This window comes from Pinus tabuliformis, chromosome 5_2 (assembly GCF_031772625.1).
Source record: "Pinus tabuliformis cultivar Carrire ecotype Pingquan chromosome 5_2, CPIR1, whole genome shotgun sequence".
In the NCBI taxonomy this organism is placed as follows: Eukaryota; Viridiplantae; Streptophyta; class Pinopsida; order Pinales; family Pinaceae; genus Pinus; species Pinus tabuliformis.
The window spans coordinates 909,305,869-909,330,873 of NC_142306.1; the positions used below are offsets into that span (position 1 = coordinate 909,305,869).

The 25,005-nt window shown below is 33.6% G+C and overlaps 1 pseudogene across 1 annotated transcript; it reads right to left on the minus strand.

The window, feature by feature from the left end:
• Window positions 1-856: 856 nt before the first annotated feature.
• On the minus strand, window positions 857-6,541 carry LOC149162254 (uncharacterized; annotated as a pseudogene). Its single transcript, XR_016261915.1, has 3 exons — window positions 5,089-6,541; window positions 2,793-3,963; window positions 857-2,031 (listed from the first exon to the last, which is right to left on the minus strand). The product of XR_016261915.1 is annotated as an uncharacterized LOC149162254 (transcript).
• Between the last annotated feature and the right edge of the window lie 18,464 nt (window positions 6,542-25,005).

Below are 25,005 nucleotides of genomic sequence, written 5' to 3' on the forward strand. Positions count from 1 at the left end.
GTTCCGTTCTTGAATGATATGGTTGCCTTTACTTTGCAACTCCACAGTGATACAACATAAACAAAAATGTTACTTTGACAGTTCTCATTAGTTTCACGACTTTATGTAGGAGAAGGAATTTGTTGCTCGTCTATCTTCCTCTATGGAAAAGGAGACTCTCAAAGACTTGAGTTTGCCGCCCTGATGATTGATGGTAGGACCAGATATACTTCTCCGAAGCATCACCAATTCTGCAGCAGTTTGCTAATTGAATATTGCATTCTGCCTTTTATCTCTGGAATGGAGGCCGGCTATGAACCCTCTCCTCAACTTCTTCGAGGAGGGTGGTGTTAAGAGGTTTGAGAACAGAGGTAAGCACAAACGCCTACATTACTGGATGGAGCAAAATCTTGTTGACCTCTTGTCTTTATATCTATGTAGTCGGCTGGCCCGATATATATCACACGCTAAAGAATAAAGTGCAGGCCTTCTTCCATGGTGTGCTCCTCTCCAACATAGATTTGTCTGTCGTCCAAGCAAATAGACGTGCATCCATCGAGCACTAGCATTAGCTGGTCAAAAACGGGTTTGGAGGAATCTCCTAGATCATGGAGATTAGCAACATTATACCCAAGAGCTTGGCAGCTGATACAATTCCCAGCTGTGTTGCAAACATCGCGATTTTATCCGAAAATTTTGGGAAATTTGATTTTTTGGGGCCAAACAAACTCAATAATTTTTTCAAGAGAAAAAATCGCCATTTTATCATGAACCACATGGAAAAATCCCAAATCCATGGAAAAAATCTATGGGCAATGGATAGCTGGCGATTTAAGTGATTTTTTTTTGAATTTTTTTTATTTTTTTCTTGCGTATGTTTGCCCATTTTAACCAATATTGTCCCAATTTTTACATTTTTTTTTCCCTTTTCTGGACCCTTGCCGATTTTATCCCTTTGCTGATGTCAACAACATTGATTCCCAAAAACCATGGTAGAATGAAGGCACCTAATAAGTGTAGGATAGGCATTTCAGCTCTGCAATCAACAACTAAAAATCAATTAAGGTGGAAGTTGGATGTCTGGAACATGCAGGTCCAGGCAAACCAATTGGTCTTGCATAAATGACAGACAGCCCCTGTGCACGGTTTGAATAGCCAGAAGCAGAGGGGGTCCATAGTAAGGCTGCTGCTTGGTTATTCCCGTGTATGCTGCAAAGGACTGACTTATCCCTCCTGTGCGGAGAAGCTCGCTGTTGATGGGAAAAAACAAAAAATTATAACATGTCATTAATCTTACCTGCAGAACCGGTAGAGAGATAAAAAAGAACAGCTAAACACTGGGTTCCTTGTCAATGTCAATATACTGAGGTAGCCTCATCGAATTTGATGTCAAGTCGTGTATATTAGGCCGAACTGTCAAAACTGTGACAATAGTTCAACAAATTCATAATTTTGTCAGCAATCATATCCTACATCCCAAAATCTGATCCATGGCAGCATGGGTGTAAATATCAACTTAAATGAAGTTGCCACTATAACTACAAGATTAGACAAGAAATTAGCTTGCAGCAGAAAAAGCCCTGTGACCTTTCTGAACTTCTGTAGGTGAACTACAAAATTACAGTTGAAGTTTGAAAGACGCGTCACCATACATGAATTTTAGATGACTGCCCTGTTATAAGCAGATTTTCAAGCCAGATAAGCACATTAGATTAAACACATTAACAGCCCAAAAAACTGCTCATAACATGGAAGTCATGGTCAACTTAACTATAAAGCCAAACCACGTAATACATTAAGAATTTCAGAAAAATGAGGTCTCTGAAGAGGATAGCTGCTCCAGCATCTCTGCATCAAAGACTTCAGAAGAGGAGGACAATCTGAAGGGATATCTGGCCGTAGTCCACATGCTGCAATACCTACAGCAGCCTGCACAGGTGAGTAGCCTGCATAAGGAGCTTGGCAAGTGAGCATTTCCCAAAGAATCATTCCAAAGCTGTAGACATTGCTCATAGGCGTTTCTGATACAGTTTCAGGATCTGCCGCAATGACCTGTTTGATAAATCCATGCAGATAAGTAAGGTAAAACACTGTTATCAGCTATGTGTAACAGATATATTATTAATGTAAAGAACCACCATACAACGAATATTACTGTTTCCACCAACAGGTAAAAATCATTGGCATACATAATAAAAGCTAAAGAAATGCCGTACAAACATCCATAAGGCAAAATCCAGACAAGCTCCAAAACTAACAGCAATGGACCAAGCCTTCTAATTCTCACTACAACACACAGTCCAATTCACCCGAACGTGACTACTTGCTCTTGGTTAACATAGAAACAAACCACCTAAGCATTTTAGTAGCAAAAGAATTTTGGAAAACACAGCAGAAAGCTAAGAATCCACCTCACCAATCTGGAGAGTGGTAGGGCAGTGAAAAAAATTCAAGATAATCAAAGAGTGGATCTTTGATGTCAATACTACTAGCAATATACAACCTTCTAAAGAATACCCAAAAGCAAAATTGAACTCAGCAGCAAGAGCACTCTAGACAGGCGCAGGAATTAAATAGTGTCAAATCTGAAGAACAAGAAAGAGATTCAAAGAAAATAGCTTTATACTTGTAAGTCTATCACCCTTCAATGTCATCGGAGAAGACCTTAAGAAACTAGAATAACACATGATTGTGATTCTTTACAAATCTTTCAATAAAATCTACCGAGAGCCAAAAAGCGAAAGAGTTCAAGAGCAGAAAATGTTCAGATAGCCAGTCCCCTTGAATAAATATCAAAGGATGGATTGACAAACCTCAGGTGCAAGCCATTTGTATCCGCCTGTCTCATATTCAAGAACCTCTCCCAAGATCTGACAAGGGTGAACCAGTCCAATATCTGCAATAGCTGCGTTTCCTTGCTTGTCAAGCAATATACTCATTGTATTCAAATCTCTGTGCACAATCCCATGGTCAATCAAGAAGAAAATCCCTTCGGCTATATCAATGGCAATGCGAAGCACATCTCTTAGTGGAAGCTTCTTGCTCCTTTGAATCAGTTCATGAAGAGAACCCCCTTCCATGAATTTTGTAATAGTGCACATTCCATGTGTGTCATCTACACAAATTCCATAGAAGGGGAGAATGTTTCTGTGCCCACAAGTCATGAGCTCCAAGATATCTCTTCTGAACTCTACCTCGTAAGAGCTACCTTTCTCACACCCTCTCAGTTTTCTCAGAGCAACCTTTTTACCTTTGTATGTACCCTTGAATAGTGTTGAAGTTATTTGCTCCAAGAATTCGACCTCTTCAAGGTTGGCAAGCCATTTATCTAGCTCTTCTTTGCCAGAAGAAATTGTCTGCCATTCATCTACTTCAACTTGGAAAGAAGAACCCAGATGAGGCATTTCAGGTAACCTGTGAGGGGGTCGCTGCTCTGGGCAGTCCCAGCTAAACTCAAATTCCTTTGAGGGTGAATCCTCTGTTGTTTCCCCTCCCTATTTTCGTGTGCTTCCATCATCAACTGCTGCACTTGTTGAAGCCTGACCAAGAGAATCTCGCCCTTCACACCCACATAGCCCAAATGTGAGCTTCATTATTTTAGGTTTCTTAACTGCTGATTTAAGGGCACTTTCAATCTTTGTTTTGGAGCACTTATCTTGACTGCATTGAATGGTTATGATCCCTAATGTGAAGTTTTTTTTCTCAAAGAGTTGTATTTCCTTGAAGGAGATGCCAACATTTTCAAGTGCACAGTTCACAGCAGGCCAGGAAATAATGGAATTACAAGCAAATGTGATCTTGAAGAGGCAAAGCTCATCATCAGAGAATGCAGAGTTAGACTTCGGGGATTCAGATGCATCAGTAGGTGGATCTTTAGTACTGCCCACTTCCTGTATTATAACTGCAGGATGGTCTTCTGTTGCTTGCTCTATCAAACGAATGTGAAGAAAAACTTCCTTCATATCAAATTCAGCTTGAGCATAGCTACCACATCCAAATCCAGAAATACAAAATGATAGTAAGGAAAACACAATCCAGATATTGAGATAAAAATAGAAAGCAAATGCAGATGTTAAAAAACAAAGCCCAAAACTTCTCCCAGGCCTAAAATGGATACTAAAGAGGGCATTTGAAATTTTAAGAGAGCACTAAACAGAGAATATACAAACAAAAAATTGAAGAGCCAGATATTAACTTTAAAAGCATAAAAAAAAGGTGCTTTAGAGGTCAAAGCAACAGCAAGAATTACAGATTTACATAGATACGAACACCAATTCAAGATCCACCAAACCCTAATCCATATGCTCACCCAACATTTTTTTTTAAATGAATCGAGGAACACTCCCCAAGGGGCTGAACCGCATAGAGTGGACTTCCTTTGGCTTAGGTACTGGGTCTGAGGGGCAACTGCTCTGCCAAAGTTGCAGGTGACATGCACTCGGCCTCATCCCTTTAAAATTCATTCCATTTGGGTGAGGCAGAGCACAGCAAGGATAGAACTCTGATGAAAGGCTTAATACTCCGTCGACCTCGGTAGTAAACCAAGACCTCGTTGGCAATCCCAAAGAACATTAAGGGAAAAAGACTCCACATATTGATATTTTGAAACCATGTCATTGCAAATCTTCAATTTTTGGTCTAATCTCATCGAGATATTCAATTTGCATGGTACAAATCTCTAAGTAATCTTGTTTGCAATATGAATCTGTAATTTGCTTTGACGAGGGGTGCAGCATTTCAGTATAAACAAATGCACTACAAGTGTTGCACTTGCAAAAAACTGGAGATTCGGACTGAGAAGATGAACACCAATTGAAAAAGATCTGGAAAAGATGACACCAAATATTGAACATCTGCAACTTTATAAATCGGAATTTACAAAAACGCTACATCTCTTAACAGATCTCATCAGAGTGCTTTTATAATTTATGCATATAGGGGAGGAAGATGATTTATAGAGTGCCCCAGCTCAGCCGGCTCACCATAAGCAAAGTTGCAAGAGGGTGAACTGCAATGATTGAAATTTATAACTTCCTAATCCACAGCCTTGCCAGCTTAAAATCAAAATTACAAAAATTCTGAGAAATCATAGAAGACCAGAGTACCCACCTGAGAGGCATTGAATCAAAATGCTTTCTGACATTGCTGATGAGCTTCTCTGGAAGCTGGCTCCCGGGGTATAGCTGCGTCAAATTCTTGAGCACACTTCCACAAACCACCTTCCTGCATTCGTTTCTGGATCCATCTCTGGATATGGTGTCAAGATTCAAAGTGTTCTTCAGTGTGTTAATAGCCCCTGCTACGTTTTTCCCCAGTCTCTGCCATTTCTTCTGCACAACATCCTTAACCCCACTGTTATTGTCGTTGTTGTTGTTATCAAATTTCTAGTTTTTGGAAGAACCCAATACACTATTATCCCCTGCACCAATATCTGATCTCTCCCTATTCCTCACCAACACTTGCTCCACCATGTCCTCATCTATGCTTGGCCTACTGCTCCAGCATTCCAATGCTGCCACCATTGAAGAATCCTTATCCAGATCTATTCAAAAACTGCTGTACAAGTATTACTATTATAACTGCATTCTGCAGAGACCCAAATGTTTGATGAACCAAAACCAGTTAGACAATTTGTTCATCAATGGGATCTGAAGAGGCCGGGATGCTTGATGGGTATTGAAGAAGCATGTCTAAAAACTTGGGCATTGAAGAATCAAGCTCCATATTTCTGAAACCCCATAACTGCAACTGGCCACACATACAAAAATCTCAGAACATACAAAGACTTAACCCCTCTGAACTTGATAGGACTTCGTGACGGAAAGAAACAATTGCAGATCATTGCATATACTAATCAGTTGTCCACACAGCTATTATATTACACTGTATGAAGTATCGAAAAATGAAGAGGAATCATATGGGTTTCACTGCTAAATCTGTCAAGATGTGTGCGAGAGATAGGAATCTGCGAATCTCCATTCACACTCAATCATGGTGCAGCGATTAAGGCGTGGAAGGGGATTGTTAAGGGGGAGGAATGCATGTGGGCGCGTGCGAACATGGGTAAAAATTTGTGTGGAGCGTCCTTGAAGCTGTACAGGGGAGCACCTCTATCTACATCATTGTTGCTGCGTCCCAGTGCTCATTCATTCCGCTCGTGTGAAGGAAACATGGTTACTTGGGTGCATTTACATCACTAGAATACCATATCAGAAAGGGGTGCAGAAAACCATTATATATATAAAACTGAGTGCAAGTTTTTCAGTATTTGATGTTGTTTGGAGCTTTGTCTTGTGCATATGATCTTTATATCCATTTTAATCTTTCATGGATTCTGTCTTGTTTCCTCTTTTGGGATCTGTGTCTATCATTAACCTTAGACATCCATTGGATTTATGTTTTTTTTTTATATCTTAGGCCTAGTTGGTTGCACATTTTTGGATTGCCCTTTTTCCCAAGCAATAAGGATTATGCTATAACTATCCCCACTTTAGATTTTCCATTGATTTGTCAATTCAAAAAGAGAAAACTCAAAGAAAGCAACCCAAGCCAAATACAGTGGAATGGAGGTTTGAATAAAGAGACAAAAAAAATGAATGGGGGAGATGCAGGCGGAGATGCTTTATACATGGTTATGGAAGTTCAACTTCATAACTTCCTCCTTGAGTTCGTACTGGATTGTTTCGAGGAGTTTGAGAGTTTGGTTTCTGTCGCTATCGTCGTACATTATGATGTTGGTATTTGTCCAATGTATTGATTATTAGGCTTTCACATTCTCCTTGTGGTATGAGAGGTCCATATCAATTACTTTGACAGGTCGCTATCCATTATAAAGCATCAGGATGGTAGGGTTGCACATTATGAAAGTTGAACTTTCTGGTTGAGTTGAGGTAGCACTTTTGAGAATGTGGATTATCTCTGGAGTTTGGAAGTGAGGTTTAATGGTTTTGATTTTGCTAACCGTGAGGATGGTAGGCTTGCACTATTATGGAAGTTGAATTTACTAGTTAAATGGGTTGAGGAATCACTTTTGAATATAGATTAAAATTTGGGATTGAAGTTTAATAGTTATGATTGTTTTTAAATTAATAAAATTAAAGTATAAATATAAGTAATTTAATATTTTATTAAAAAATTAGAAGGTAAACAATGTATATGCTTTTTTTTTTTTTTTATGAATAATGTAAGGAATTTTTTATTTATTGATAACTTAAATATATATGAGTTAAAAATAATAGAACAAATATTATTAGGTGTAATATTTAATTTAACCAATTTAAATTTATTTTAAATTCAAATTAATTAAGTATTAGGAGGGATTAAATTTATTAATGCATAATTGTTTTTATTATTTAATTTTTGTATTGATTTTTTCATATTAAAAAAAACATATTATGAAATTTGATAGTTCTTGTGTTTGATAAATTTCGATTAAGATAAATATAGTTTTTTTTTAAATAGTGCCACCTACATATATGTACATAGTTATTTATTTTTATCTAATATAATTTTGTGTTATTTAAAGTGGGGTCGACTCAATTTTTTATTATGTAACATTATGTTAGTTTGTCACAACTAATTTTCCATATTTAGATGTAAAGCATCTAGTTACTCTCAATGCAACAATATTTATGTAAGGGTTGATTTGCCATATTAAAATATTAAATAGAGATTGATATTATTTAAGTAATGCCACTCGAAATAACATGAGTAGAGTAACGTTAGGATTTCATGGGTTGTTGCCATTATTCTACGTGGTACGATGGTGTGACCATTAACCTACAATTTTTTCTATTGGCATAAAATTCAACTTTTGTATAAATATTGTAGCAATAACAATTACACTTGGAAATATTGATCCTCGCCTCATTCTCATAATGCTCGATGGTATTTATCCTCATCCCAATTCTTATAATGAATTTGGTAATCGATATCATCCACATTAGCAGGTCCCCACTCCATTGTTAATTTTAAGGCTTTATAATAAGAACTTTATGCATTGGCACATTCAAAATGCTTGTCATTTATGTTTAGAAATATGCCCTTTGTGGATGTTTTGGTAAAGAGATACTCTAAACATTCTATGAATTGTTATTTCTTAACTGTTCAAAACAACAAGAAGTGAAATTTACATTTTTTTTGCCATGGAATCTAGCCAGAAGAGTTTTAGATTAATGAATTGCAACTATAAAATGCCAACATTACATAATCGAGTTAAAATAAGGGTATCTAAGGGTGATAAATGCATTTTACATTAAAAATGGCAATTTTATCAAATCCAAATTTTCTATTTTGGCAATAACTACTTAGCCTAATTCTAGTTTTTTCAGGGCTAATTGGATTCCAATTATGACAAACCATAAAAGATTAAAAATATATAATGTTTAGCCTTATCCAAGGGAAATTACTCAACACAAACTCCTTTTGATGTGTGCAATAAAGTATTTTAAGTTTGTGTTGGGCCTTTTTGGACTTCCATGTGCGAGAATAGTAGTACAAACAAATTTTAATGTTGATTGTGACGTATATGTGTTTTAAATTGTGTTTGACCCTCCACATGTGATTGCTTGACCTTCAATGCATTATTGATCCAACTTCAACATCAAATCTGCAAGGTGATAATGTAGGGTATAAATAAGTAGGTAATTCAACACACCACTTCAACAACATTTTATTTGTGCATGTTATTAACTCGCCATAAATGTGTGTTGTTGGGTGTGAACACACTTGAAATATGTAATTAATACCTATTTTTATTATGTGAGGCATTGTACTTAATCACTCATAAATAACTTAACTAAACAACATGACTGAAAGGGTGCTTGATCAAGATTGGATACATCAATCAATCCCTAGTTATAAACAAAAATAGCTAGGAAAGTAATATGTCACACAATATTGCATTGATCATTCATGATCTACACTTTGTAATTTGATTAAGCCAATACATTCCTATGCATCTTTGACCTTGGGTTTTCTTTCAATTATCAAACCATTTCCAAATATAAACCATCCATCTTTATCAATGATTGGGGATTATTGTGCATATGGTCATGAATGTCACCACAAATAAGTTAGAAGTTATTGTGATGATTTCTTTGATTACTATTATGTAATTCAATTCTCTCTAATTTAATTAAACAATGAATAATTGATATCGTTTTTCTCATTAGCGAATTTCCTAAAGACCCTTCTATCAAAGGAAGGTATTCATTATTTAATTGTATCTGCATTAGTCCATTTTAGAGCCCAACATGTTCCAACAAACTAGGTGATCAAACATGATAATGTCAATTTGGGTTTCTTCTTAGTGATCAAATTGGACTAACTCAATGCAAATCATCCTGAAATTAAGTCTTGGGATAAAGAGAGTAAACACCCTCATCATTATGGGATAAGTCTAAACATAATACGATTTGGACTTTTTTCGACAATTATCAATAAAACCTTACTATATGTTTTTTGGCCAAATTGCATTTTTTAATGCATAAATGGATTCAATATCCTCAAATACCCCTATTGAATATAGATTGTGCAATCTCAATAATTGATATTTATGATTTTAACTATTATTTTAAATTTTTGGTGAAATTTTAAGTAAAAATGGTTAGAAAAATATGACAAAAAAAGTTCAAATCGTAGCATGTTTAGACTGCATTTTCATTATATATTGAGGCATTCATTCTAAACCTTCTCATTATTGTAGCTAATCCTCTCATTATATAGATCCTCAAAATTTGCAAATACTTTAAATAGCTATATAAATTGATTCTTTGTAAATCAAACTCATATAGTCATTTTTTTCTACTTGAATCATATTGCCATATCACGACAATTATTTTATTAATTTCATAGTTTACTTTTTCTACTAATTATATATTTTTCATTAGCACAACATCTGATTTTTTAAATTCACATATAACGATTTCATTTTTTATTAAAATAAATTTATTTTTTCACAAATACTTTTCAATCATTTTTTATAGGCCTAGTCTAACTTATAGACGAAATGACATTTTTTCTAATTCATTTTAATCAAAATCCGATAGAAAGTTTTAAAATAACAAAAAATCACATTCTTTGCTTGAAATTGTGTCACCAAATTTTAATAAATTCCTATTGAACAAAATTATTTCCTATATAAATTAGACTACATCATTTTTATATATTAATCAATTTTACTAATCACTCTTTAAAAAAAAAAAGAAAAAGTAAATATCTTTAAATCATTATTATTTAAAAAAAAAAAATACATAATTAATATTATAATGAATAATTTCCTTATAAATAAATATATATATTTTAATAAAAATAATTATTTTAAATAATATTATAAAATCATAACATTTATATTAATTTAATGAAAGACTACGTGTATTTAAATCATTAACATTATTATCAAAATTGAACTCAACCATAATGTTTGAGGTTAGTAGCATTAACATTATTATCAATAAACATGAATATAAACAAGAATACTCATCAGCATGCCGTTTCTTTTTAAATAAGTCATAGATTCTTATGATTGGTTATAGGTGATAGTTGCACCCAGAATTTACAGTCAACATGGAAACAAATGGACGTCAATATTATTAATGCTCGAAGAATACAATTTTTTTTTTAAGGGAATTTTCCCTGTGTCAAGTATTGAAAAAGCTTTTTGGGCTGAAAAGGATTACAAACAAAGGATACATCTGGATAATGGATAATTAAGTTAATAAAAATAAAATAGAATGATTTTTTTTAAAGTATTTTTTGGTTAATTTTAACGAAAATTTATTAGAAATTTTTAAAAATTTAAATTTAAATTGTTTAATCTGTAAAATTTCAGTGTCTTATGGGTTTTTCAGGGTACTGAATCTATTTATCCATTTTAAAATGTCTTTTAGTATGGATATTTCCACAGTGAATAAAAAGTTGTTGTTGAAAACTTCTTGAGAACTCTGTGTTATGTTCATGGATTATCCAATATTTTTTGTGAAGGTTGAACATAACACTCGAAAACGTTGAAGGGTTCACCTGAAACTTTGGGCAAATGCATGAACATAACACACAATTCTCCAGATGTCTTAAATAACAACATTCAAAAATATATTTTAAATAACAAAAAATCACAATCTTGCTTGAAATTATATAATACAATTTTGGTGAAAAACATTATTTGGTAACTATGTCAAATAAAACTAATAATTATAATTATTAATTAAAACATTTTCAGTGATTGAAATTACATAAAAATTAAAAATAAATTAAAAAACTAAAATACTGGATTTTGGATAGACGGTGATTGGGTGTTTTGTTAAGGGGCTCTTTGATGTGAAGTCCTTGATGTGATATAATGAAGATGTAGTCTTGTCCATGGGGTCTTGGATAGACGACTCTTTTAAGACACTTCTTAATGTAAAGCCAAATTGGACTGATATGCCAAGCTTACAAAAAAAAAATTAAAAAGTAAAATAATTAGTAATTATAATTATTAATAATTCAACTAGTTTAGATTCATTTTAATTTTGTAGATATAAGTATGAAGAAAAATCATATCTTTAAAAATGCAATAATAATATTTATTTTTATTTAATAATAAAATAAATATCTTTAAAACGTTAATATTATTATAAAAAAATTAAAGTGAAAAACAATGCTTAAAATGATGATGATGATGAAAAAATTAAAGTGAAAAACAATGCTTAAAATGATGATGATGATGGTGGTGGTGGTGGTGGTGGTGGTTAACGTCCGCTGAGACCAAACTTTGGTCTATCGGACCTAAAGAAACAAATTCTTATAGAAATAGATATGATTAATATTATTATAAAAAATTAAAGTGAAAAACAATACTTAAAATTATTACCATTATTATAAATAGATATAATTATAAGCAATATTATTATAAATAGAATTATAAAATAATAATATCTAATTTTATTTAATACCATTATTATTAATAGATATGATTATAAGCAATATTTTTTTTTTCTGTATAAAGACTATTCTATTAAAAGATAAAAGGAAAAAATATTTACAAAGAGGTTTGAACCTCTGAGGGGGCTGTAGCCTGCCCTCTACCAAAAAGACTGTTGCAGGTAGCACACTGCCTTCCTTTTACAAAAATGAGAATCATAGAAGTGAGAAATATGGTAAGCTTGAGAGACCCAAAACTAAACTGAGCTATATGAGATCGAAGCTTCAGAGGAAGCTGATCATTTACAAAAATGTTGTCCTTTACAATCGCTATTACAAAAAGATTGAAAACCAGATTTATGTCCTGGAGACTATAAAATTTCATGCTGATATGAAAAGAAGCCATGCATCATGGGAACTTCACACAAATACCAGAAATCAGAAGATAACTTGCTGTCATGACACTGGAGCCAGGAGTGATTAAACCTGCGGAGGAGAGCCTGTCACGTCCTCGTTTGCCTGGTTGGGGGAGCTAACCCAGGTTACCATCACATTGTCTTCAGCTTCCATCATACTGCCTTCTGGAGGAAGAACAAGATTCAGAACACTTCCAGAGAGGCGCGCAGGCTCACAAGCAATAATTTGCTCTTGAGGTGAAGCTGGCTGGGGTTGAAGGTCTTCCTGATGGCCCTCCTCGTGCAGCACGGCAGTGTCATTGAGGACAACTCCAGCCAAGTCACCCTGAAAATCACTTGAATTTTGAGATTGAGACTGTGCCCTGGAGGTTTCATCCGAGCTTGTAAGCTCATCTTCCTCCTCCGAGAAGATAACAGTTATAGTGGCTGAGATGAGAGGCTTATTGAGCCTACTTCTGAACTTGAACCGGGTCGTTTGAAAGGAGCTGTTCAGGGTGGGTCGAGAATGGTCAGAGGGCGGAGAGGATGGAGAGGCAGAGGCTAACGGAGTGATGCGTTGAGGGGCAGAGCCACCACGACCCCGAGAACCTCCACGAGAGCCTGAATTACTACCACGCCTGGGGATGCCGCGACGTCGGGCCATTACAGAATGTATCGGCAGCTTGAATGAGCAGGGAGACTGAAGGTGGGAGTAAAGCGGCCAGACACAGGCTAATTGAACCCAATTCAAGGACCAGACCTCTGTACAGTAGACCCAAATGCAAAGCTCGCTATAGATGGAATAGACCAGAAGAAAAAACCAGGCAAAGGCAGAATAAACCCAATGCACGGACCAGACACTTGCAGAAAAGACCGAATCGATACACCATACACAGACGGACAAGACGAAATCAGTAGACCGGACGCAGGCGGAGAAGACCAACTCAATACACCGGACACCGGCGGAGAAAACCAGAACCATATACCAGAAGCAGGCAGATTGAGACCGGTTATGAAGCCAGAGGGGCTTCCAAACTCCCTGAGCTGCGCAGGGGCGTTGAGGGCATAACCAACAGAGGAGAACCAGATTACCAATACCTGAAGAACTCAGAGCAAATGAACCGTGATTAAGGCGCGCCATAATAAAATCACTTACCTGCAGACCTCGAGCCAAATGAACCATAAATGCCTGGAGATCACATACCACGAACTGCCAGATCCAGCTAAGTAGAATGACAGCTGCCCAAGTCGCATGCAGTGCGATTAACACGCTATTAATGCACCTGCATCTGGGTGATTATAAGCAATATTATTATAAATAGAATTATAAAATAATAATATCTAATTTTATTTATAAAAAAAAAAAAGTATATTTAAATTATTAACTTTTAAAATAAAAGTTGCAATTAAAGGCAATGTTTGAGGTTATTCACATTATAATTAACATAAATGATTATAAATTTTATAACAAACCATATTATTAGGAATACAATTATAAAATAATAATACATATTTTTATTTAATGAAAAAAAGATTAGGTGTCTTTAATTTATTAATATTTTTGACAAAAATTATAATTAAATATAATGTTTGAGATTATTAATATAGTTGAATTTATAGACGAAATAGTTTTTTCACCTAATTCATTGAAATCTAGTAATACAATTTCAAGTATTTTTGTTGTTTAAAATGCATTTTTGAATAGTCTACAAGGGGTAGCTCAAGTGGCAATGGCCTTGGAAATGAAGTCTCACTGAACCGGAGATCTTGGGTTCGATTCTTGTGCTACCCTCCCCACAAATGGGGTGAATAACGGACATGTAAAAACTCGAAAATGAGAGAGTCCTACTTAAGCTTATAAAAAAAAAAATGCATTTTTGAATGAATAAATAGATTCAGCCCCATGGAAAAACCCTAAGACGTGGGTTCGATTCTTGTGCTACCCTCCCCGCAAATGGGGTGAATAACGGACATGTAAAAACTCCAAAATGAGAGGGTCCTACTTAAGCTTATAAAAAAAAAAAATGCATTTTTGAATGAATAAATAAATTAGCCCCATGGAAAACCCCTAAAACGCTCAAATTATGCAATTTAAACTCAAGTTTTGAAAAATCACTTTCTAATTTTGGTTAAAATTAATCAAAAAAATGTGATAAAAAAGTTATTTCATCTATAAATTAAACCACGTCTATTAATATTATCATTATTATAAATAATATTTTAATGAATAAAATTATGAAATAATAATATACAATTTTGTTCGATGATAACGCAAGTGCGTTTAAATCATTAATACTAACCAAAATTGCAACTAAACCCAATGTTTAAGGTTATTAATATTATCATTCTTACGAATAACTTAATATAAATATGATCCCTTTATGGAAAGAAATTTTATTAGGGACAACGAGTATAATTATAAAATAATTATTATTATTTTAAATTTTATTTATTTTTAAAGGTAAAAGAATAAATAATTGATAAAAAAAATATTATAAGTAATAAACGTAAATCAATTATAAATAATTATACAAATCTTTCAAATTATTATAATAAGATAAATATAAATAATTATACCAATCTTTCAAATTATTATAATAAGATAAATATTTAATAAATATAGAATCTTTTTTTTCATTGGAGGGAAAAAAACAGACACTATTGTTTTTTCATATTTAAAAATATAGAAAAATAAAAGGTTATATAGTCAAATCTAAAAGGATAGAGCATATACACTTTTGTAGATGTGGATAGTAGGAGATTTGATTCTTCTCGGTAAGAATAAGAGGTTATATGGTCAAATCTAAACTGGTAGAGCATATACACCTTAGGAAATGTTAATAGTCATATCATTAAAAGGTAGAAGGTCCCTTTTTCTAAAAGAAGAAATCTCATACACCAATTTAATATTTATCTTAACCATAACCTTTAAATTAAATTATTGTTATTTTTTTATAATATTATTTTTAAAAATTAATGATGATTAACAACCTATTTTGTTTTAATAAAAGTAATTTTTAATAGACCAACATAGTTCTATCTTAAATTTGGATCTTCCAAGCATCAAGATGGATAAAGTTCGAAGATAAGATGGATCTAAGTTGGTACTCTTGCATTCCATAATGGATTTCCTCCAGTCTTTAAATAGGCGCACCAAGAGGGATAACGTTCAGAGATAAGATGGATCTAAGCTGGTACTCTTGCATTCCATAATGGATTTCCTCAAGTCTTTAAATAGGCTTCATCAAAGCCCTCACAATGCAATGATATTTATCTTGTCATTATACATATTAACTTGGTCAAACTTGATCACCCTTTTGGATAGTTTTTATCCCCTACAATTAGCTCCCATGCTCAACCCCTTCAGTGAGATTTGAACCTGAGACTTGATGGGGACATAAATCAATTGATTTACATCTCATGGGTTATATATAGATGGTGTGTGTGTGTGAGAGAGAGAGAGAGTAAACACACACTCTCTGGCCAGCTCACTAGACCTTTGTTTTAATGAAATACACATTGGAGGAAACCATATAGGCAATTCCCCTCATTTCGAGGATGGTATGTAGGGTAAATCGATTGGTTCTAGTTTTGGAAACCTAACTGATTGGGGACATTGAGTGAGGTCCAATAATATCGATAAAAGAAACTAGTTTGAGGACTTGACCCTGATGCCTCCTACTTATAATTCATGACACTCAAGCACTCGAGTTAACCTATTTAGGTAACTCTCACTATAATTTAAGCATAATTTATTTATTTTTGCGTAATTTATTTATTTTCGAAAGAAATTGATTTTAATTTTCAATATATTTGATTTACTTCAAAAATAAATAAATTATGTATAAGTTATAGTAACACTTAGCCTCATGGTCTAGCTCTAGTGGTTGAGTGCTGCAAATTACAAGTAGAAAGTCTCAAGATCAAGTCCCTAAATTGGTTGTCTTTGAATATTATTGAGCCTTATTCAATGTTCTTATTAGGTTAGATAGCCAAAAATGCAACAATTTATTGTGGGCACTATCTTTGAAATGAGGGGAAGCGCTGAGAGAATTTCCCCAAGATGTGTATTCTATTGAAAAAAAAGGCCTAATAAGTTAGCCCGAGCAATTAAGTGTTGTGAATTACAAGTAGCAGGTCACAAGTCAATATCTGAGGTTCACTACCTATATAGATGTTATTGAGCCTCACTCATATCTCTACAAAATTAAATTATCAAAATTGCAACCAGTCAATTTATCCTGAATGCCATCTTTAAAATGACAAAAAAAATGTCAAAAAAAATCTATGAAATATATATTCCAACTTTTATATATATATAACATTATTAACATTTATGGTAAAATATAAATTTTGTTAATATAATGATATTGTGCAATATTTATATATTGGTTATATGAATAAAAGCCTTTTTTTCAATAAGAATGAGTTATATTAGATTTCCTTTTTACAAATAATAAATTTTGGATTACAAAATATTTAATAATTTATTTTATATTATCAAACATAAATAACTTTAAATGTAATAGAAAACTCAAACATGCAAAACCATTAATGTTTCATATCACCTCCAACCACTATAATAATTATAATAATTAAGACATCTACTTTCAAAAATAAAATGCTAAATATGCACAAGGAACCTTTGGCCACTTGGAATCTTGCCTAATCACATCTGATAAAGATCATTGCTTTTTGAGAAGTGGCTGAAATAGCCTACAGAGGGCCCCATTTCAGATTCTCACACAAACCCTATTGAGGATACAGGTGGGGGCTACATATTTTAGGAAGGGTTGCCAATCATTCCGATAGCAATATTAAGACACAATCCCCCTTTCGATGTCGTATTGAAGGAGTCATGTTCATAAAGATTATTGGTCCATCTACAACTAAATGTGCTTCGTCAATGAATATTCACCATTCTTGTCACCATCATATGATTTTATTGAAATGTAATGGGACCATGTGTAACCCATCGCCATTACAACTTAATCACAAAGCAAATTTGTTTCCCGGCTTCTATAAGTATTATTATAATTAATTATGATGAGATGGATGAGTATATATATTTTTTCCGCATAATTCAAAGTTTTGTATCACTCACACACAAACTACAGAACCAGAATTGTTATTACAAAGGGCATAATCTTAATCATTTGGTTTTGTCCACCACATTAATTATTATATTAAGTTAATTTAAATGATTAAATTACATAGCATAAACAAAAAATAATTTAAGAATTCAAAATAGATTGTGTTGTTATGGATAAAAAAAATTCAAATATGAGTATGAAGTCTTCAAAGTACTTGCAATTTAAATGTTGTCACACAATGATGTAACACAATAACCAAAACACTCTCATTAACTCATACAACAACTACTATCAACTAGCCACACTCTCTCCAAATTGTGTAACAACCAAAAGTGTGTGTGTATGTATATATGTATATATATATATATATATATGCACCACATGTCGACTCTATGTTGAGTATTCGAGGATTATAGATCTCTCACACACTGAGTAGCATATATTATAGTGTTTAAAAGAGGATTATAGATCTCTGACACACAGAGTAGCATATATTATAGTGTTTAAAAAAAACAAATTCAATTGCTTTCTCTATGTGTGTGTAGATATTGAAATATTTTTTTGCTATTAGATTTTTATAAATGCCATGTGTTAACTTCATGTTAAGCGTGGAAAGAATTATATACTTCCCTTATTGATCTATGTTTTTTTTTTGTATATTATTATTTATTTTTGACATTGATTTGTTTTCTATATTAATATATTTTTTCAAATGCCACATGTTGATTCCATATTGAGCACATAAGAGTTACACATTTCCTTCGTATTGAGTTGTAGAAAGCATCTTGATGTAATGATTTTGGAAGTTTTCAATGATGATAATTGCGGAAAGATTACTCAATTCTTTGTGGAAAATTAATTTTAATATAACATTAAAATATAATGAACACTTTAAAACTGGTAAATTATCATTATTTTTTAATAGAACAAAGTTATGCCCTATCTTATTTCACATAGTAATTATTTTCAGTTACGATATTTATTTTAGATTTATTTAGTTAGTGAAATACCTTTCTGCCACATGTTGACTCCATATTGAGCACATAAGAGTTACACATTTCCCTCGTATTGAGTTGTAGAAAGCATGTCCATGTAATGATTTTGGAAGTTTTCAAGGATGATAATTGTGGAACGATTGCTCAATTCTTCGTGGAAAAATAATTTTAATATAACATTAAAATATAATTAACACTTTAAAACAGGTAAATTATCATTAATTTTTATTCGAACAAAGTTATGCCATGTCTTATTTCACATAGTAATTATTTTCAATTACAATATTTATTTTAGATTTATTTAGTTAATGAAATACCTTTCTGCCACATGTTGACTCCATATTGAGCACATAAGAGTTACACATTTCCCTCGTATTGAGTTGTAGAAAGCATCTCGATGTAATGATTTTGGAAGTTTTCAAGGATGATAATTGTGGAAACATTGCTCAATTCTTTGTGGAAAATAATTTTAATATAACATTAAAATATAATTAAAGTTTTAAAACTAGTAAATATCATCAATTGTTAATATAACAAAGTTATGCCCTATATTATTTCACATAGTAATTATTTTGAGTTACGATATTTATTTTAGATTTATTTAGTTAATGAAATACCTTTCTTTTAACCATACCATAAAATATTTGTTTAAAATCTGCACTTGGGAGCACAACCATACAACAAAAGTTACAAAATTGTTTTCCCAAGCTACAACTATCACCATTCTTCTACTTCTTGAACATAAATAGACAACATAATCAATCTATTCTAATACTTATAGGACTTGATGCATATATCCTCCAAAGCGTTTCTAACAACCTACAAGTTAGATTGCATTATTAAGCTTTCATAATGTATTAGATGCACAAACATGATAAATTCCTTCATCCTCCTAGGGAGGAATTGGTACATTCAAATCATGAATACTAATTAAATTTTGATTGATTGAGTTACTTGATGATGGATTTCCTTGCTATTGTTGGCTCAGGCTAAGTTGAATACCTTCACTTTGTTGTTAATGGCTAATGATCTTAACCTCATTTCTTCGATGTTGAGTTCCATGTTTGACAAGCAATTCCATTATAGTAGTCAAACTAGATTTTGTTTGATTTGTAGCTAGTAAAGTTCATTTTGCATTTGCTAAGTTACCTCCTCCCAATCCTGCCATTGCCGATCGATCCCTACCAACCCTCCGTGAATTCTCCATTGCAATATTGAGATCCTGTAGTGACCAGAGTCAATGATCTTGCACATACTCACCAATGCAACACCACCATATTTCCACCTTCCCTCGGGGTGTCTATCTCAAGCCCGCCAATATAATTTTTGTCCTCGTTAAAAACACATTTGAAAACATCCCCAAATACAATTCAAGGGAAAGAAACTGTCATCCTAGAATCCCTCTTGCTCTTATCCATTTTTTCTCTAAGCTTGTTCCCTATTCACTACAGCCTGACTCTCATAAATTCCCAATGTTTCCACCCATAACCGTATTAATCTACCTAAGACCAAACATGTTGTAATCCTCCTTTGCCTTATTACCCATTATTAGACTTGAGACTTATAGATAATGAACCTTTTTTTATAACCCTAAAACTTAGCTCTAACATCCCATTAACATAACATTTACCCCATCTTCTTATAATGAGGAAGTAGGCGAACAAATCCCAAATACATCCATTTGACCACAAATAAGTGACATCAAATGAATTTGTCAACTCTTATCTTCCCCTAGGATAGATAGGGAAGACTCGTGCTAACCCCTTTCCTACTGCAACTAAACTTCCAACATCATGATATGAGATGTGTTCATTAACTCCTCAGCATATTGTTGGGAAAAATACTAAGAGGGGTGGGGGGTGGTGAATTAGTATTTTAAATGCAAACTTCCGAATTTGATATTCTAAAATATGTATGCTATTGTTATTAAAATGACCTGCATATGTAAGCTACTTTAGAGAAGGAAACCAGTGTATATCCAGTTTACTGATTTTTCTAGCAAATAATTATCTTTTATCATTGTACTAGAAGATTAATTTCTTTTTATTATCCAATAAAGAACATAAGAAATCACAATAAATGAGAAACACACATAGAACACCAAGATTTTAGGCGAAAACCCAATGTGGGAGAAAACCATTGTTGTTGTTGTCTTTTTCTCTTTTCTTCTGATATAAAGAAAAATATTACAATTGTATTGATGCAGAGTCTTGTCAGTACATAGGCATCCACCTACAAAAGGCTACAACCTTCTCTTGTTCTCCAACAACCATTGAAAGGGAGTTACAACCCACTGAACTTGTTTACCAACTCCTATTAGAAGGGAGTCCCCACCCCCTTTCTAAAGGATGCAACTCTCAACTTCTTGTGGACCACTTTTCAGAATATTCTAGACTGGATCCACCTGTCAAACAATCATCACACAACATGTAGGCCACCTTTCATCAAATTTTCAAACTGGACCCATATCAACCATAAACCCAAACAAACTGAAGCACTAAATCTGAGATACTATCACATTGCATATCAATTAAAATTCTGAAGCATCATATCGCTGAATGTAGAACCCAACCAGAAATAGCAAACATCAAATTACGTACACGACTGTACTAAATAATACTTATGTATATACACGCCTTCTCTGTATAGAAACTACGTATAGATCTCAGAATATTGAACACTGAATCATTAATCACTGAACCATACGTAGACCATTTCACAAGTTATATATTACTGAACCAATCACAACTTTATGAACCAATTACAAACCATAGATCATACACCTAGTCAAACTTTTGTGTCATTAAAACTTATCAATTGACATAGATCATCATGATAGAGACAACATCAACAAATAGCAACAAATAATCCAGACAAAATCAACTGTAAACATCAATCATAAGATCGAACCCTAGTTTGTGTGCGCGACTTCCACAAGTAATACCAGCGTATGTATGCACTTATCATGCACAACACCCGCATATAGATCTGCACACACTAAAAATTATTTCGTAGAATATATACGCGACCCTACAAATATGGATCCACATATGTACATGACTATGCCCAAACATGCATGCGTACGGATCTGGAAAACTTTCGCTACAAACGCAATTTCACTTTCCACAACCTTTACTATCAATACTATAGATTTCTAAATAAATCATTTAGATCACAGTATCGTAGTTTCAACAATATTAGCTACTTAGACATTTGCAACAAGTAAATCGATCAAGCATATATGTTAACATATTTCAAATCTTTCATATCCGAGTCTTCTCCTTGCTCCCTGATGCACACATGTTTTAGATCAAATCATTCATAGACAACCCAATACTTGCACACACAACACCTTGATCTCCATCTCTTTCTATAACTTTAGCCTTAGTCAATACCTTAGGCCAATCCCTTATTAATTTCAATGGTATTCTTTGACAGGATCAAATAAATATTGTCGCACCAATTACTATGGGCCAATATCATGGTAAAGACACTTGGTATCCAGATTACCATGGTGCGGATTTTGTACATGACTTTTATTCATAATACCAACGTATGTACGCGCCCTTGTTTTTCAGGACCCGCGTATACTTTTTTAGACTTTTCTTTTATCATCCATTTGTCTCTTAAATGACATTCCTTTATCCATATCACCTATAGCATATGTATCATTCTGCATAACCATCTTGTTATCATAACGTTGACATCTTTATCAAGTAGGTTGCCATCAAGGACAACACATTAGCCATAATTCCAACAATCTCCCACTTTGGACTTGATGAAAACCACTTTGGTGTTTTGTCACCATCTGTGAACACCTGCAAATACCAAGACTTGTTACCAATCTTCTCCAAGCATTCTTCTCTAAACACCAAACTTCTCTCCCCCTTTGACATCAAGGTAAAAGGGTTGAACATTGTTGAATGAAGGCTTCTCTCCCACTATGACATGAAGGTCAAAGGGTTGAACATTGCTGAATGAAGGCTTCTCTCCCCCTTTGTAGAGAAAATCATTGTAGGTATGATTTGCTAAATATGAAAATTGCATACTGACCATGCTCCCCCTAAGCATATGCTAGAACCTCTAAAGATATGCCATAAAAACACAAGAATGAATGACTCAACCAAATAAGACCTTTCCTATCACCAATGACTCATGATTACATCAATCACCCAACATAGTGGGGTTACATATTTGACCCAACTCTACATCAATGTCCCAACATAATGGGATTACATACATGAATTACTTGACCTCAATATCCCATGATAGAATTTTACAATGATTTACAATATGGGCCTTTATATGACCTTTTACATCAAGGGTCAGACATGTCATATATAACCAAAACCAAGACCTCAACAATGAGGTTGTAAGATCATGATAGTCATCAACAACCACCATATACCATATAGGAACCTGCAACATGAATATTTGATAGCAGCATCATAGAAGAAACATGAACATCCTCCTCATCAAGAAGTAAGATAGGGAAATGGAGCATCAAACTCTTCAACATCATCAACATGGTACTAAGTATGCAATGCTTCTAAGCATCAACAAGGAACTTCAGTAATCAATAATCAATCATCAATATCGATCATAGCAAACACATCCTCCTCAAATAGATAAACTTTATCATTTGGAATCCATGCATCATTGATAACCGGTAACAAAACAACAACATATAAATTTCCAATAGTAACAGTATAAATATCCAAACATTAGCAAAGATATGCAACAAGACATGCTTATGAAACCATAATGCCAACAAGGGACTTTAGGGTTATAATAGTTTCTCCCCCTGAACCAACAGACTACAACAAACCAATGTCAGAAACAGAAGACCAAACATGAAATGGTGAATGCATATAGGAGGCTCCCCCTGAATCTGTGCCATTTTTATCAATCACTGAGATGTATACGCGTTTGTCTAACTCAGAAAATGCATACATGTGCGACTATTCTTCACATCATCCATGTATAGAAAGTAAACTATAGTAATTTAGAGTCATAACTCCCCCTGAACATGACATACCTGTCAGAATGATTAGCAAAGTAATGAAGTGAGAATCATTCCTAATTTATGTCTAAGATATTCAAAGGAATCACGTGGAAGTGGCTTTGTAAATATATCTACAACTTGTTCCTTTGAAGGAACATACTCCAATTTGACCTTTTGTTCAAGCACTTGTTCTCTCATAAAATGATATTTGATTGGGATGTGCTTGGTTTTTGAGTGCATGATAGGATTCTTAGAGATACTTATGGCACTAGTATTGTCATAGAGAATAGGTACTGGTTGAGGACAAGTGACTTGAATGTCTTGCAATATTTGGATCATCCATAGAAGTTGAGTACAACAAGATGCAACAACAACATATTCTGCCTCAGCATTAGATAAAGCGATGGAGCTTTGTTTCTTGCTAAACCATGAAATCAAGTGGGGTCCCAAATAAAATGCTCCTCCACTAGTGCTCTTGTGGTCATCAATATTATCTGCCCAATTTTCATATGTGTAAGCATGAAGTGTAAAATCTACGGTTTTGGGGTACCATAGACCAAAATCTTGAGTTCCTTGTAGATACTTGAATATTCTCTTAAAAACTTGGAGATGAGTTTCCTTAGGATTTGCTTGAAATCATCCAACAATTCCAACTGCATGCATAATTTTTGGTCTTGTACCTGTAAGGTAGAGAAAGCTACCATTCATAGATATGTATTCTGGTTGATTGACTAAAGGAGAATCATCACTTTGACTAAGATTGCATTCTTTTTCCATTGATGTGAATACCGGCTTGCAGTCTTCCATTCCATATTTTTTCAAAATTTGTTTGAGTTACTTGGTTTAAGAAAGAAAGATACCATTCTCAGTTTGTTGAAATTGAAGACCAAGAAAGTATGTTAGTTCACCAAGAAGAGACATTTCAAATTCTTGCTGCATAACTGAAGCAAATCCTTGACTCATAGACTCTACATTGCTTCCAAATATGATGTCATATACATAAAAAAAAACTATCAAGAATTTATCTTTATTAAATTTGATATATAGGTTGCTATCTGTAGACCCCTTTTTGAACCCTTGTTGTTGAAGGTACCTATCAAGACGATAATACCATGCACAAGGAGCTTGTTTTAATCCATACAATGCCTTCTTAAGTTTGCACACAATATTTTTATCATTTCCAAGAATGAACCCTTCAGGTTGTTCAATATAGACCTCTTCTTCTAGATCCCCATTTAAGAATGCAAATTTAACATCCATTTGATATACTTTAAAGTTATGAAAACTTGAAAATGAAAAAAATATTATTACAACTTCAAGTCTAGGTATAGGTGCAAATGTTTCTCCAAAATCCATCTCTTCCTATTGAGCATAGCCTTTGCATACAAGTCTTGCTTTGTTTCGAATTACTTCTCCATTTTCATTCAGTTTTTTTTTGAACACCCATTTTGTCCCAATAACATTTTTATCATGAGGCCTTGGTATTAATTCCCATGTATGGTTATTTTCTATTTGATCAAGTTCTTCATGCATTTCCTTAACCCAACATTCACCTTTTCTTTCTTGATTCACATTTTGAGGTTCAATTGTGGATAATAAGGTTGAGTAACTAGAAGTTCCAACAAGAGTTCTTCTAG